The sequence below is a fragment of the Caretta caretta genome, chromosome 13 (genome assembly GCF_965140235.1).
Source record: "Caretta caretta isolate rCarCar2 chromosome 13, rCarCar1.hap1, whole genome shotgun sequence".
Classification (NCBI taxonomy): Eukaryota; Metazoa; Chordata; order Testudines; family Cheloniidae; genus Caretta; species Caretta caretta.
The window spans coordinates 15,905,767-15,923,021 of NC_134218.1; the positions used below are offsets into that span (position 1 = coordinate 15,905,767).

The window sequence follows — 17,255 nt, forward strand, 5'->3', positions numbered from 1 at the left end:
ATATAGCACTCATCACAACTAACCTGTACCAGGTGCCATTGGTGTTGCTGCAACTATAATCAGAGACACACACACATACAAAACATTCCTGACTTAATTTACGTAACATCTCGATGATAATTTAGATGTCTAAGAACAGGCATTAGAATACACATGTTGACAAACCTTGATCCTTAACTCTGGCTCTACTAGAAGGGCTGCTGCACTTGTAATACAGCAGTAACTCAAGTATGCTGCAATAATCATTCCATTTCAGATACTGCAGAAAGAATGTGTATTTTCTCAAGCAGAATAGCAATGCCAATCAAGGAGCTGCCTATGGAACCAGAGATTTCAATGGGCTTAGGAGAAAGAAAAAAAAAAAACGCGCACACACACACACAACACAATTTAGTAGCATGCTGGAGTCTGAAGAAAATTTCATTCACTGCTATAAATAATGCTGCTTTTGTTAAAGAAGAACCCCTCGCTGTTGTAGAGACCAGAAACTGACTGAGCTCATCTTTCAGTTCTCTAATTGCATGCAAGAAAATATAAATGGTTTTACTCAAAGAACTCATGGATTGTAACCTGTGATGGTTCCTCTCAACAGTCAGTTGCTTCTATTTTTTTTCCTTTGAGGGATTATCCGTTGAACTAGAACATAAAGCAGTCCAATGTCTGAACCAATGAACACCCCTCCCTTCACATCAAGTGTGAAAAACCAATAGTTAAAATAACATACTTTAACCTGTTAAAGGGCTGTACCTACCTGCTCCTGATAGTGTTGGGGAACTGTTCCCCTATGAGGTGCTAAGGTGTTTGAGAAAGAGAGAAGTTAAGAGTGACACTGGTTGCTCCATCCGCAGTAAATGACTTAAAACTGAATGAAGAATTAATGTTGTTTATTTTTTTCTACTGTAATGATACCAAGAGTCCCCTCCAGCAATCAGGATTAGGGCCCCATTTGTACTAGAGGCTGTACAAAAAAAATAATCATTAGGGAGCAAGCAAGCCTAATATACATGGATCTCTCATTTAAATTTGCTTAACAGGAGTCAAAAATTGACAAAAAAAGGAAGTGAAACATTACTTGTTACTTGAACAAACAGCATCTCCAACACACGCCCACTTTAACCTAGCAATATCAGTGAAAATGGCCAGGGAAGGGCATTATCCTCCTTGCAATGGGTTCTGGTCCCATCCAGTTAGAGACCTACGAGCAGTGACTGAGGAGAAACCGAGAAGTCATACAAGAACCTGATATAGGTCTGAGCAGGAAACCCGGTGGAAAGTAAGGCCCCAATTCAGCAAAGCACTTAAGCAGATGCTTAACTTTAAGTAGGCAAGTATACCCAGAGAATAAGCTTGTGCTCACAAGTTAAGCATCTGCTTAAGTGCTTTGGTGACCTGGAGAGGAACATCTAAGCCAGACTGTTGTCACAAGTTTCCCAAGGTTACCCTCAAGTCATGGGAGTCTCTTGTGGGCTCAAAAAAAACTGCAATAGCAATAATATATATATATATAATAATATATATATATTGACATTTTTTTGCAAAAAAATTTGCACCTCCTCCCCAAGGACAAACTCTTCTACATTTATCTTACCAAATATATATATATATATATAGAGAGAGAGAGAGAGAGAGAGAGAGAGAGAGTAAGATAAATGTAGAAGAGTTTGTCCTTGGGGAGGAGGTGCAAATTTTTTTGCAAAAAAATGTCAACCAGTTCTCAAGTGCTAAATTGCAGTGCGGGGACAGGGCTGAGTCTCCTACCACGAAAAATTTGTTTTTCTTGTCTTTTCAAATTGTTTTTCAGAACAATTGGTTCCGCAGTAGGAAACTGAAAAAAAAGGATCAAATTCCACCTCCAAGAGTGCCAAATTCCACCTCCAAGAGTGCCAAATTCCACCACCAAGAGTGCCAAATTCCACCACCAAGAGTGAAGCTGAGGGCAGGGTTGACATGGTAGTAAGGAAGGTCATAAGGTAGGAAGAGTTTAGTGCACTGAGGGCTTCTCTTCATTGCAACAGCTAGCTCACACTAGTACCACTGAGTTACTCCCCTCAAACTGGCCTAGTTCACTGATGTGGGAGCAGAGTAAGCACAACCAGACTGCAACACTACACGGAGTGGTTGGATCAGCAGAGTGATTCATTTCACCGTGGATGAGCTGTTGTAACGCAAGCTGCTGCATCCCTACTTCATGACCAGCTCCAGTCAGGTCAGCAGCCATCAAGCTTCAATCTCCCATCCCCACTCTGCCAATGACAAGCCAGCTTGCTCATTCTTAAAGCGCCACCTAATTCAAGCTAGATATTTTTGTGTGCGGACAGGTGTCGGGTTAGGGCAAAACTTAGTTATAGCTTGAGCTAACAATGTAGTGAACACAAGCCCTGTCCTCTGCCGTTGGACTCCCAAGAGAGCAGCACCAAAACTCAAACTTTCACACTGGAGGTGGCCTGCCACCTGGGTAATATAACATCAGTCTCTCACTCACACTCTCAGTCTCACGCACGATGCAGTGACACGTTACTGTACTAGATGAGGTGTTTGTGCACCACTACTGGATGGAAAAGTCAGACTTGCACAGGAGAGCATCTGTTTATAATGGCCTCTCTCTCTAGAGACTCAAAGGTTTTTAGCAAGCATTACACATAACAGTAGGATCTACAGGTGCACGTACAACCAGGGTGTGTGCACCAATGGCAGGTCCTAAGAGTGTGTGTGCTGAGTGACTTTAAAATGTAGGGGAAAAATTATGTTCAAAATTATTTAAGCTCATTAAAAATCAGCAGTGTGGGAGCTTAATAAAAAGGAGTAAGTCTGATTTTCAGTCCATTGACCTTGAGTTGCTAATGAACCACCACTTGCTCACTGCTTCAGCATTACAAAGCATCCTAAAAACCTGGTTCAACTGGCCAGCGGAGGGGTCCCACAGCCTAAAACCACCACAGTGGCTCCTCTACTACACTCTTTCCAGTGCCTGGCCTAAGGGGTATGGCCAGGCCATCTGCAGCCAGCAGTAGCTCTGCTTCAGGAGGGACTTCCCACCCAACATTACACCAAACAAACCTCAGAGGCAGCAGGACCCTGTCTCTTGCCCTGAACCTTGGCCACATTTGAACTAGCAGTTTAGAAATGAAAGACTCATTACCCATTTCCTGGGCCATCCAGACACCTCCTTAACTCCTCTTTCGCAAACATAAGCTCTAGATTTGTCACCGTTAATTTTACTCTTTACATATTTGTAGTAAATGGGAGTGAATTGAAATGCTGGCTGCTATCTCTAGGTTTATTCATTGTAATGATTGCTCTGGAGGTGAGTGGGTGTAATCATTCTGAAACGTTCATTCAAAAGCATCCATGTGCACACAGGAGGCTAGCTGTACTCCAAAGCAACAACCGTCTATATAATAGAAGTGGAACAAGATGGAATCAGTAGCAGTGAGCATGAAGGGAAGCACACAAAGGAGTGAGGCCTGTGCCATTGTTTGCAATGACCATTTCAGTCATAGCCACCAGGAGATTGAGCAGAAGTTCCAAAAACAGGGTATTTTCATTTTTCTGGCTTAAGCAGCCAACCCACTATAGAGCCAACTATCATTATATCATTACCGGCCAAGATCAATCCCTCTCAAAACGATACTTATGAGAGAAGACTCTGTGGAGGGAATCTCCATTAGTCCTTTCCCGCAGATCCGAACAGTGTCCCCCCACCCCAACCCTGGTTCCCCTTAGGCCTTCTCTGTTGATAGAAAATATTGCAACAGGCTGCTGACAAGGCTGTTCAAAGAGGATGCAACTTGTATTCCTTCCTTCCCTCACCCCAAGAGGGGTCAGCTCTGTCCCTAAAGAACCTCATAATGCCAACTAATGAGGGAGTGCAATGTAATTACAGGAGTCTTCTAGTTCTGGTACGTACATTCTGGTTCTCCAAAGAATGTCATGTGAGGTCTCAGATAAAAGCACGGTGGCACACTGATCATTAATATCATTATGAAATGTGTGTACATGTACTATGCGAGTGATGTATGTGTACCAGAAAGTCATGATCTTAAGCATGTAAGGTAAAAGCAGATCACCAAAAGGCAACATACCTTAGACCAGTTCCTCCAGACAGGAGGCAAGAAACATGTATCTCTCTCCAGAGATGTAAATGAAGCAGATAATGCAATGGATGTCCATTTACATATGAAGTCATACGTTAACAAAGAGATGTGAAGTCAACAGGAAAGCAGCACACAGGAAAAAACAAGGCCGGGGTGGGGGTGGGAGCGGGGGCGGGGGAGTTATCCTGTCTGTGAGTAAAGACAATGAACACTGGGGGGGTATTTCTAGAAGGAAGTGGAGACTCCCTGGTATCTTGCATCTAGGACAGTGCAGTTGCATTTGTGAAAAAGGCTGGCTGAGACCCCGCTATTGAAAAAAGACTTGGGTGAGATAAACGTCTTTAGTCCGGAAGTTAACCTGCTGCTTCCTAGAGACTAAACTGTGTTATGATTTTGTTTTTTATGTAACCATTTTTGTTTCCAATATTCTTATTCACTGCTACTTGAATCTTTGACAGTAAATTAATTCTTGTTTTCACTATAAATCTATCTATGTCCTGTGGTGGTAAGCAAGGTGGGAGTCCTGAGCTGCATTTTACAAGCTGGTGTGTACTGTTCCTTTGGGAATAGCAGGCCTGGTCATTTTGTGAAGGTCCAGTGGATAAGGCTCTGGACACTGTGGGGAATGTGCCGAGGACTTGGGGGTTAGTCTAGGTCTGTTGTTACCTGTACAGAGAGCGCGAGGATTCCAGAGGCCTGGAAAGTAGTGCTCGTGCTGCCAGACACTGTTGGTTTCAGCAGCTGATCCACAGCAGGCACAGAAAAGAGTCATTCCCACTAAAGGAGGGGAGTGGTGAGGTGCCTCACAACCCCGGTACTAATGGCTAGAGCAGACGGTGAGCAAAGCTAGGACTCCTTCCTGCATACTCTGGCATGTTCAGCCCCACCAACTAGACTTCAGTGAGAAGTCTAGCCCTTCCTAGGGAGGGCTCAGCATCATCCAGGACCACAGGTAGCCAGAGAGCAAAATGTGATTTACGCCCCTGTGAGCTTGTAAAAAGCGTTTGACCCAAGTTACGAGCAATGTTGGTGTTACATGGTTCAGTGACCTATAAGGCCCTGAACAGCTTATTTGCATCATCTTTAATGCACAATATATATCATATGCCAAGAAACTAGAAAGAGGGACTAGGAATTTGGGACTATCACCCTTCCCACCACCTGATGGACCCAATAGAGAATGCCTGATTATAAGCTTGCAAGATGCAATCAAGGTGTACAGAGGATGAGTCGAGATAGGGTAGCTTGAGGTTTCATCAAGAGGAGCTACTGACCCTTGGGTACGATGCATCACACACAAAAAGGAACAGGACATTTTTAATTATACAGTTTTTTTTGCCTTTTCAAAAACCCATAGATGCTTAAGAGACTGGGAAAGGCTCATATGTCAGGCACCTCTGGTGTGACTTTGTTGGTGACGTTTCACTTGCATACAGCACAAAGTCAAGTGCTCTGTGGGCTTAACAATTTTATGTCTTCCACCTGACACCCTGGTGTAACACTTCATAAAGTTGGCCTTAGTCCATCTTGTCTTAATGAACTATTTTTTGCTTACCAATTATTTATCAGGAAGGGAAAGGTCAGTCTTGAATGTTACAAAAGCAGAACTCTAAAAAAAGGATCTGGAAGAGCCCTTTGCTCACTAAAGTGAAAACCTCTTACCCATCCCAGGTTGTTATTCTGGCCAAAGTAATCTCCACTCATTAGGTAATACTGAATCAGAAATGTGGAATGGGGAGCTTTAGTTGGGAGATATTCACTCACCCACATACCAGAGTAGGAGCCATTTTTTCTGAAAATGACACATTGAAATAGAGCGCTCATTTTTCCTGTTGTTCCTCAATTATTTTTTGCTCTACCAGCAGAGGGTGGATAGCACTTTCTCCAGTGGAGTGCCATCCTATGTGGCACAACCTTCACGTACCTAGTTAGATCCTTGCACAAAGATGACTAACATCAGAACCCCTCTGGGCTCGCTAATCTATTTTATATGAATCTATAGTTTTGGTCACCTGAATATACCTGATTTAAAGAATGGAGGGATATATATTTATTTTTCTTCATAAGGGGTCCAGTCATGAGTTATTAGGTGCCCTGGATTAAGAGGCCAGACACAGATTGTTACATATAAAAAGATAACGCAAACAATACCCGGATCTTATATAGCACATTTCATCAGTAGAGCTCAAAGAACTTCAAAAAGGAGGTCAGTATCCTCCTACCCATTTTACAGATGGGAAAACTGAGGCAGAGAGAGACGTTAAAATAACTGTTCCCAGGTCACTGAGCATGCCAGTGGCCAAACTGGGAGCAGAACCCACATCTTCTGAATTCTAGTCCTGCATCCACTAGGCCATTTTACTTCTCATCAGCCAGTAGAAATGCTCATGTGAGTAAAGTCTGCAGGATCACACTCCTGGTGAATTTTCTTAGCCACAGCCAGTTTCCTCTAGCACCTGTTGGTTATTTCCCCACTTTATGTATATTTAGTGTAAAGTTGGCTGCACTTTGTAGAACCATAGTTAAGCAGCAAGCACCTTCTGTACACTTCAACTGTTTATGAATGAGCAAGAAAACTTTAGGGCTTGTCTTCATGGGAAACTAATGCAAAATAGCGAGGGTGTGAATTTAAAGCACAATAGCTCTTTCTCACTAATTCCCCAAGGGGACACACTTATGTCGAACTAGGGGAGCCTTTAGGGGGTTAGCTAAATCACATAAAAGCTCTCTTACTGTGAAATAAGAGTGTCCATGTGAGAAGATAGTGAAGAATAGCTATTTAGCAATAGGTTTCAGAGTAACAGCCGTGTTAGTCTGTATTCACAAAAAGAAAAGGAGTACTTGTGGCACCTTAGAGACTAACCAATTTATTCGAGCATAAGCTTTCGTGAGCTACAGCTCACTTCATCAGATGCATACTGTGGAAACTGCAGAAGACATTATATACACAGAGACCATGAAACAATACCTCCTCCCACCCCACTCTCCTGCTGGTAATAGTTTATCTAAAGTGATCATGCACTAGCTATTCTGGGCCTTTGTCCCCCTCCCCATGGAGATATGCCTTTAGATTCCAAAATGCTGATAGACAGCACTAACTGGGAGCATTTGCAACCAAAATTTTCCATTTCTTCTCTCTCCGTTTTGGATTCCCTGCTGCATCCATCTTTTTTAACTGAAGAATGAATTTCGGCACCTTTTGCCCTCTGGCTAATGTGAAAAGGACCAAAAGCATTTCTTCCCCGAAGGGGAGACTATCTTTCTGAAACAGAGCCATCAGATTATATAGTTCTGCTTGACTGCTATGACTACTAATTTAATGTAAAAATAATGACTGTAAAGCTAAGTTAGGTCTTCCAGCTGCTGATCACAATTGCTCTGTGAAGACCCCCTCACTTTACAGCAAACCAAGAAGGAAAGAAAAGCCACTAGCTCATACTAAAATAGGAAAAAATAAAGTAAGTCTCCCACAGGCAGCTGAAAACGGCATTTACTTCCCACATGGATCACTGGAGACTTATTTAGCCAGGCAGAAAAGACACATTCTCTTAAGGTTTGCTTGTACAGCATGCACATCACTACAGAGATGTTTTTTTGTTCCCAGTAATACAGTTTAGATCAAAGCTCATCTGAATGTGGCCTGGAATATCATTAATCCCAGCATCCCAATTCCAGAGATACTTTCTCTTCTAATTGTCGGACAGCTGCTTAATTCAGTGAGTAAAACAGCAGCTCCAAAGATAGGCGGGTATTCATGGTTTTGAAAAATCTAAAACAAATCACTGTCTACAAGGTCAGGACCTTATGGTGCTATATTAGGATGGGAAACAAGAAATACGTTTCACAGGTATATCCAAACAGGCAGCTAACTGGGAGAAGGTTTGCCTTCTTTAGCATTGCTCTCCTGAGAAAAAGCATAATTCAGGTGAATGGCAAATACGGTACAAATACTTGTCAGTTCTCAAGCAGTGCACTACAGAACTAGCTCATCTCATTTCTGTCATAATAAATTTTCAGCTGGGCAATAAGTCCTTGAAATGGCAGCAAGTACTTAAATCAGCAGAAGGCCTTTTTCATTTGATGGCTCTGACCCACTGGGCCCTATTCTCCATTCTTTGCTCCTTGTGTCAGCCTTCACGCCTATGCAAAAAGAGTATAAAAATGCTACCAAATCTCAATTGGGACCATGTTATACCATGTTTGTGCAGCTGGACATGATTTCACAAGGCGCAAAGCAGTGAAGAATTAAGCCCACTATGTTGCATTATATTGGATACTATACAGCACTGGTCAGAAATTGGGGTTCCCCTCCATGGAAAAACTTCAGTCTTTCAGCAAAAACTCAAATATGCAAATATTTGGGCCAAAACCTGAAAAGTTTAATTTAGTAATGATGTCATGCCTTATGCCCCAATTCTCCTCTATAGACCCCGGTCCCTGGTTGGACTACATACCAATGAAGCTACATTCCTCTTTCTTGGGAGCCTGGTCCATACAGGAGAACGGGGACATGAGGCAGCTAAACTACCACTCCCATGAGGCACTGCAGCAGCGTATCCAAATGCTAAATATTTCAGTTGGCAGCCAAAATGTTTTGGTTTTTCCAAAATCAAATCAGTCAAATCCAAAGTTTGTGACAGAAAGCTGGCACTTTGCAAAAGGTTGTTTAATTGAAAACCCAAATTTTCTGTCAAAAACAGTTTCAAGGGAAAATTTTTGACCAGCACTAATACTGTGTTATACAGTGTTACTTGACTTTAACCAGAATACCAGAAATCTAAAACAATAGCTTTTGCACTGCATGATTGAAGACCAATTCGAGGTCTAACAGGCTCTCAATCTTCTTTTAATACTGTTATGTGTGGCACTGAACTTAATAGCTAGGTCTTCCTCCCCCTCCCATCCCCCCGAAGAGCTCTTTTTTGACTTTCTCCATGGGATGAAGTCACCCCATAGAGACTACTCAGCTGGCTGTCATAAAACCTATGCTGCTAACAGCTAATGGAGATTCTTCTTTAACTCTAGTGGAGTAGAGCAGCCATGAAAATGGGAATTCTACTCCCGTTGTTACCCATAAGATTCTGAGCAGCCATGCTGCACAGTATAGTGACAAACAGGCAATCCTGTGTAGTCCCAGATTTGTTACAAAGATATAAATATTGTATCTTTTTACAGGAGATAAATCCCAATGACTGGACCCCAAAATAAACCATTGTGCTTAATTTTCAGAAACTATTTGCCAGGATGAAACACACTTTGTTCCTTTTAGTGCAAGCAGCTCCTTCGCCTTCCACTTCTGAAATTAGCTTCTAGTCATAACAACTTAAGAAGTCAGAAAATAACCCCTAACTAAAATTATCTGGAAAAAAAATTTCATTCCTGCCAACCGTTCAGCTGTGGATGAGGCCATAGCAACTCAATCCACTAGAATACCAGAACAATTTGAAAGGACAAGAATCTTGATAGCAGAGGAATGAGTTTGCAGTGATTGGAAGCACGTGGACCAGATTGTGCTGCTCTCAGTTCTGCTGCAGTAAATCTAGGCAGTGGGCCAAGTTCACCACTGATGTCACTGGCTGCAACTTCAGCAAAGGTGCTCCTGTTTAGCTAGGAGGGATTTTGGCTTCAGTGGAGTTGAATGATAGTCAGTGGGAATGAGAGCAGACTACAACCCATGTGTATTTATTCTTATGGATTTTAGTGCTGCTTGGAAACTTTGCAATCCATAGAACAATTAGAACAAGTTTTTCAACTAGCTTTAACACACATGGTAAAAATTTAATATATTAAAAGCTAGAATAAGAACACCAAGTATTAGTTGAGGAGATAGAGCGGGAGAGTTTCATAGAGATTTGAGCAAAGATTCAGCTTGTTCTCATGAGATTTAGCCTGATTCAGGCTGAAGCAACTCAGATAAGTACAAATTCCCAATTTGTGGCATGTCCCTTACTTCACTGTCTACATTCACACGCACATTGTCAGCAAATGGCCATACAAACACAGGCAGAGTTTATAGACATACCAAAATATGGTTTCAATTTAGTGCATATATCAGTTATTAGAAAAATGCATTTTTCTACATGAATGGACTTACGTTGCTTTTATGCACATATTCCAAGCCTTTGGATCCTGCTTGTTTCTGCAGTCGCAGATTTATTGAGGCTTGTATAAACTTGCCTGGCACAAAGCCTGCATCATCTATCTGCTCTTTGATACCAAATGGTCTTGCTTTGCATCTCTTTCCAGAATCTCAGAGCACACAGCCCAGCAGCCATCTGCAAGGCTATTTTTTTCAATTATCATCTATTATTTTGCCATATAAGCAACAGCCAAACAAAAAACTGCACCCAAATCCCGAAGAGCTATTTTCACATGATTGTGTTTGCAGTGGAGCTGCTTTCCTGCTTCGCAATACCATTTCATTTATCTGAGCACCAACAGCAAGAGAAGAGCCAGCTCAGCCAATAAGCGAACTCATGTAACACTGATGTCATTGGTACTGCCAGCCTCACACACCTTGGATAGATAGGTTAAAGGTCCAGAGCTCAACACTGTAATGATGCTGCTTGTTTTCTCCACCTCTTGTGGCCAAATTCTGCCCTCTGATGCAGATATCTGACTCCCAGCGATGTTAATGAGTGCAATATACATGCATTCCCCAGAAGAGCTTCTCTCAATTATTTGTATTGCAGTAGCACCCAGGAACCTCTGAGTCAAGGAGCAGGGTGCTATTGTGCTAGGCACTGTAGAGACATGTAACAAACAAGATGGACCCTGCCACAGAGAGATTGGACAGTAAAGTTCACCATACAATTATTCCAATTTTGAAGTGCTCCTCACTTTAGTCATCTTCACACCTGGTCCAGTCTGGAATGAGCGAGCTAAAGCAAGAGTACTGATATGCCCTGTTGGTGCAACTGATGCTCTTGTCCTCATCACACAGGAACATAGATCTGCTGCAATCCATCACTCTGATAATATTTAGGAGTTTGAAAATATTGGTTCTGCCAGCTTTCCCTTTTCTCTACTAGACCTCTTAACTACCCAAGCTCTCTCTACTGTATGGCCTTTTGACCCTTGAGCAGGTGTTTCTCCTCTACAGGTACTTGAGCTATAACCCCCCGTTCTCCCTCTTTCACTCAGCTGACCCCAGTTCAACAGGAGGGATGAATGACTAGCCCAAATGAATCTGATTACAATGAGAACCAGAACTCAAACTTTCTGATCATCAGAAAGTGTTTTCATTCTCATTCTCCTCTGCTCTTCCTGGTTCCAGCCAACACTCAAAAGCATAGGTGCCAGAACTGTTTCAGAAGTTGGTTTCCGACTGAACATGGTTGGAACATGGTTTCCAACTGAAGCTTCAGGAGGAATTTTAAAAGAGGCAGAATTCAATTATGCCAAACTGCAATTTGGCCAGGACACTGCTGCTAACACCAAAGTGCCATGGGATCTCCAACAGCCACAGGAGGTTAGAATTTCACTTGAATATCTCATGTAGGAGACCAGCATTCCCAGAAACAGGACCCAGTGCACTGCCACAAGACCCCCTATTGACTGAAAAAATACTAGCCACTCAATCCACAATACCATTTCCCACAGCACCTGAGCTATGACCAGGCTAGCCATACTTAGCTTGTGAAACCTGACACAGTCCCCAGCTGCTGCAAATTTAGCCTGTCAGAATAAAGCAGCCCACGTTTCTATTATGTGCCTGCTTTGTTGGCACACAAAAGATCCAATTTTGAAGTTACCATAAGGGATACACTGATCAATAATTCCTCCAGCATCACCACTCCTTCTCCACTCATATTTCTGTGATAAGAATGAAAAGCATGAAGTAGGCCAACACAATAGCCAGACAGTGAAATTACCATCATCATGGGAGGAGACTCAAATCCTGCATACAATTTTCCCTTTGAACTACCTTATGATTGTTAAACTCCTTCATTTGAATTGCACCACATCTGTTGATAGGGACAATACCTTTGATTTATTCCTCTTTTATTATAAAGAAATTCTAATTGTAATTCAGGCCATTTTATCCTTCCCTTCCATTTATTTGAGCAGCTGTTATATTTCCCTAGTTATCTTCATTACAGGTTTTATGCTGAGGTGTTTTGTTTGTTTATTTTGTTGTACTTCAGATCGGCCTATTTTGGCTTCTGTCAAGAAAGCACTCTCATGACATCATCCTAAGAGCAGCCGGAAAGGACTGCAGCTGTGCTCATGAAAATGATCAAATAATCAACCTGCTGATGAGCCTTAATGATAGTCACAGTCCTTGAAGCATGGGAAATGCCACTGCATTTCAGAGTCAGGCTCAAGCATCGGAACTGACCTTCCCCCACAGCGCTCAACCCAGTACAAAGACAGGACCCAGATCCAGACCTGACTTTCCACCAAATTCAGAGACATTCGGATGGGGTCCGTTCCTACAGCACTTTTTCTATGTGAGCTCCTCTGACCATGATACGTAAAGTGCTTGGCACGTTCTGCAATGAGCATTAAACATTTGCACCGTCTCTTCATGCAATGCAATAAGGACCACTGTGACATGGACATTGCATGAAGACTAAACAGAGAGAAGGTGGGTTAGGTAATATATTTTAGTGGACCAATTTCTGTTGGTGAGAGAGACAAGCTTTTGAGCCACCTAGATCTGAGGAAGAGCTCTGTGTGGCTTGAAAGCTTGTCTCTCTCACCAACAGAAGTTGGTCCAATAACAGATATCACCCCACCCACCTTGTGTCTCTAACATCCTGGGACTCACATGGCAACAATTATACTGCATACGTGAAGACTAAATGGCATCAGACACTCATGCACCTGCCAGTCTGTTGCCTTCTTAAACCACAATGTTTCAATGCCAGTATAACCCACATTTATACAGCGTGGCTTTCTGTACAGCCTTTAAAATGCATTCATTTCCAAGGATACACAGACTCAAATACTTGAAATGTGTAACTCACCACTGCTGCATTTCCAAGTTTTTGACTGGTAGCCTTGTGATCTGAAGATGAGTCATTCACTGTAGAGGGTTTTAACTTGCATGTTACACAGCACCATTTGCCTTCACTGGATCATCTCCTAAAAATTCCGTATCCGTTCCCCAGTTTATAGCTAACATGTCATGTGCATTTCCCCAGTGAGTTAAAATTAGTCTCTCATATCTATAGCACCTTGTCTTCACAAAGGATCCCTATCAGTCTATATGCAGGAATCACTTCAAGTACCAATGAGATGCAACCGCCTTCGGGGTGGAATGTAGAATCTAGTTAGTGGCATAAACCAAAACTACACAACAGTTTAGGATTCATGAAAAATGCCATTTTGCACATAGCTGAAACTACATGAGGATCTTCTTTTACCTAGGACCTATTGATCCCCAAGTAAGCCAAATAGAATGAGTATTATCCTCTTTAACCTATGGAAATATGGCTCTTGTCCTGAAGCATATGTTATAAACATGTTATGAGAGTCACAATATTGGCAGAAAGTTACTGTTTTGGTTTTCACCCTTTTAGCCAAGAACAAATGCGGCAGTAAGTAATTGATCATTTTTCTAATTGGCTTTGTATTACACAAAAAACATGTGTACTCATATTAATAAGGCACTGAAGATACCTGAAGATACTGACTGGTTTGTTTCATAGTTGTCTGATGTCCTTTTCATGAAGAATCTAAAACAGATTATCCAATCTTGAAAGGACGACTCCACTTTTTCTCATAGTGACTAGATTTCAACTGGATTATAAGATAACATACATTCGAGGGCAGTGATCTCTTAGTTTATATGTTTATGCTCTGACAGTGAGTCAGATGGAATATTAGCCACATGTAGACACCTGCTTTTGGAATTTTAGGATGATCACTCTCAGCACTTTGACTCCACCCACAAGTGACACCTAGAATTGGTGATGATGAAACCAGCCGATGATTAGAATTTGTTTTTCCTGTTACATTCTTATATGGTTTTAATTGTTATAATTTAGTTGGCCAATTTATTAATGGAGAATGAGAAACTGCAGGGAGAGTCCATCTCAGTTATGCTAGCCTCTAGCTCTTATCTGAAGCCCAGAAATGTAGTTGCAACCTGATCCTTTGAACCACAGAAGTATGATAACATGATTCCTGTTTACAGCTAGTTAGGTGCACTTCCATATTGCTTTCTTGCCTGCGATTGCCAGGAAAGACTGTAAAAAATGTGTGCCTGCAAGCCATGCAGCCATTCCTTTTGACATGCTCTTGTAATTTCTAAACTTGCATTATTATAATGCACATCCTGTCAGCAAAAGATGAATCATAGAATCATAGAATTTCAGAGTTGGAAGGGACCTCTGGAGGTCATCTAGTCCAACCCCCTGCCCAGAGCAGGACCAATCCCCAACTAAATCATCCCAGCCAGGGCTTTGTCAAGCCTGAGCTTAAAATGTATGGGTTTCATTTAAGCCAAAACATTATATAATCATCTGCAGCGTTATCCGTTCAAGGCTTAATTTTGCATCCTCATTGCTTTTAGCAGTGACCAATTGGTGAAAATATTTATTGAGCAAACATCTTCATACACATACTATTAAGGCTTCATGAGGTTCACACACACATGGTTTTGTTTCCCTCTTATTCAGCTGATGGAGGACAATCACAAAACTGTTCTTGGGAGCTTTTAAAAGAAGGAGCTATAGGGAGAGCTTGCAGAAGATTATAAAAACTTGGGAGTGATGGGATCACAAAAGTTAGCGGGAAAAGCCTATTAATGGAGCTGGTTGAATAATTTGTAGCAGATATGTTATCTGATGAATGTAGCCCTTTCCTCCTCCCTTCCCCACAATCTGTGAATCCTTTGTAAATTCATCATTCATTTCTGTGAATGGATTAATTACTAAGTATTTACCTAGTGATTTATACAAGATGATCTTCAGACTATGGTTTGTTTGCAAACAGACTCTTTGCTATTTGTTGCACCTGGTGTGAGACTTATCACTTGCATTGCATGGGATTGTTTCTCTTCCCTAACTGGTTGAGTGAAGCTTTTTGGACGGTTGAATACAGAAAGAGAAATGCCACTGAGAACAGTGAAAACTCCTGCAGTCCCACAAATATGGTACCTTGTTTGCAGCTGGGTATGTGTACTTGCACAAAGAACAGCTATTCCCCGAACATTCATATGAAACAAAACCTATGTTTGTATCAGCATTCATGAATAACAATTTATAAAGTGGTACAAACAAGGCCTAAGCAAACAGCTGTTCAGAAATCCAACAAATGTTCTCACAGACAGATTTTGGAGTGCTCAGCCAGTGCAACTCATTTAATGTGAGATCATCTAATCTACCACCCAGAACTGTTCCCCACAGCATATGTTCTAGGGTCAGGACCAGTATATTGCAAGGGTAGGATTTTTCAAGAGAGTTTAACTTTCTCCTAACTCTGCTCCCACTGAAGTCAATGGTGACACTCCCATTACACTTCACTGGATGCAGAGTTAGACCATTGTTCAGCCCTTTTGAAAATCCCATCCTAAAGTGGTCCAAGCAGTAGGGTTTGTCGTTCTCCTGTTGGAATACTGTTCTACTCTATAGCAGTTAGGAATATTCAATCTTCATTTTCCTCTTAGTAATTTCATCCCAATACTCAATACTACTACCCTAAATAATTCCTCTCCCTCTCGGGATTTATGCACCTACAGTCTACTGGATTGAGTCTGGACCTGGCATTTGAAAATAGAGATTGTATTCCCAGTTCTTCTAATGATCTTGAGCAAGTTACTTTATCTCTATGGTGCTTCCATTTCCCCATCTGTAGGATGGGAATAATAATGCTTGCCCGCTAGTGTTTTGAGATCTACAGTAGAAAAGCACTATAAAAGGCAAAGAAAATTATTACTCAGATCCTTGTAGATGCATATGCCCTCTTACGTTGTTAGTATTTCTGAGACATGGCAGATAACTACCACCAAAATTAGGGCTGTATAGAGCAAATGTTTAGCTCTGAAATGCAGAAATTAGTATTATAATAAAATCATAACTTCATGTTAGCATTTTTACTGTAACTTGAGAAGCAAGACTGAATTGTGGTTTGTATATTAAAAGTCTTAATCAACAAGTCTAACTGATGTTTTTAATGTGCTGACAAATATTGCTTCCAAAGCAGAATGCAGAACTGTGTCTCACAAGATAAAATGCATTCTCCTGGGCCTGAACCTCCTGCCAGATTGCAAAGCTTTATATTTCTTTTGGAGACCAAGCTAGCCTGTCCAACTTTTCTGGGCCTTCTTTGAATGCATCATCATCAGGGATATGTGGTAGGAAATAAAATACATGATTTTGTCTGTTACTGCCAACTACAGATGGACAGATGGACCAAAATCATAACCTCAAATCTGAGTCCCTTTGAATTTCAGGGGAAATGGGATTTAAATCCCTACATGTAAACCCACCCCTGTAGGATTCATACAAGGTTCATGCGCTTGGCAACATTCAGGGCACACCCGGAGTGTTGTGCTGGACCTGTGCACACACAGCTCCTTTCAAGGGCATCAACCTTGGAATCTCGCCCAGTTGACATGAACCATGGGAAGCCTCCCAGGACTGGGCTCAAGGCCCGAGAGCAAGGAATGCGGTAGATAGAAACTGGTAAATAAGAATGTTAAACAAAGCCAGTGTATTCCTTTTATCTGTTGGAGAATGTAATGCGCGGGGGGAGAGAAAGAATAAAGGGGAAGGTGGAAAGCTGACAGGCAGAAGCCCGTTAGAAGACCAGCTTGTTTGCTTGCTTAAAGCTCTGTGCTGTCTTGTCATTGAACCGCCACAACTGGCGCCCAAACGTGGGGCCCTCAGCACTCACCTCACCCGGCAAGGGTTTCAGATGCGTCACTCATCCACTTTGCGGATCCCGGTGAGTATTTTTCATTGTGGTAAGTACGGGAAGCTCCGTCTCTGCTTTGCAAGTGCAACACCGCAGTGAGCTACAGTATTTGCTGCGTAAGGCTCAGCATGACTGTCCCACTCGAGAGCTCACTCTCCTGCTACAGGAGGTGAGTGCCCAGTGCCCGTGGTACCCTGAAGCTGGAACCCTTAAGCTAGCGGACTGGGAGCGGTTGGGCCAGACATTGCACAAGGAGCCTCGGGCGCCCGTGCAGGCTTTACACGCCTGGCACCT

General features: G+C 42.1%; 1 long non-coding RNA gene across 2 annotated transcripts in view; it reads right to left on the reverse strand.

Moving 5' to 3' along the window:
• Window positions 1-17,255, reverse strand: part of LOC125622439 (uncharacterized) — a 71,884-nt gene that overhangs the window by 41,381 nt on the left and 13,248 nt on the right. The window contains exon 1 of one of the 2 annotated variants that reach the window (XR_007352729.1): window positions 166-262. The exons of the other annotated variant lie outside the window; for it this stretch is intronic. This is a non-coding gene — a long non-coding RNA (uncharacterized LOC125622439). Of the gene's footprint in view, window positions 1-165; window positions 263-17,255 lie in introns of those variants that run through there. 2 annotated transcript variants of the gene reach the window in all.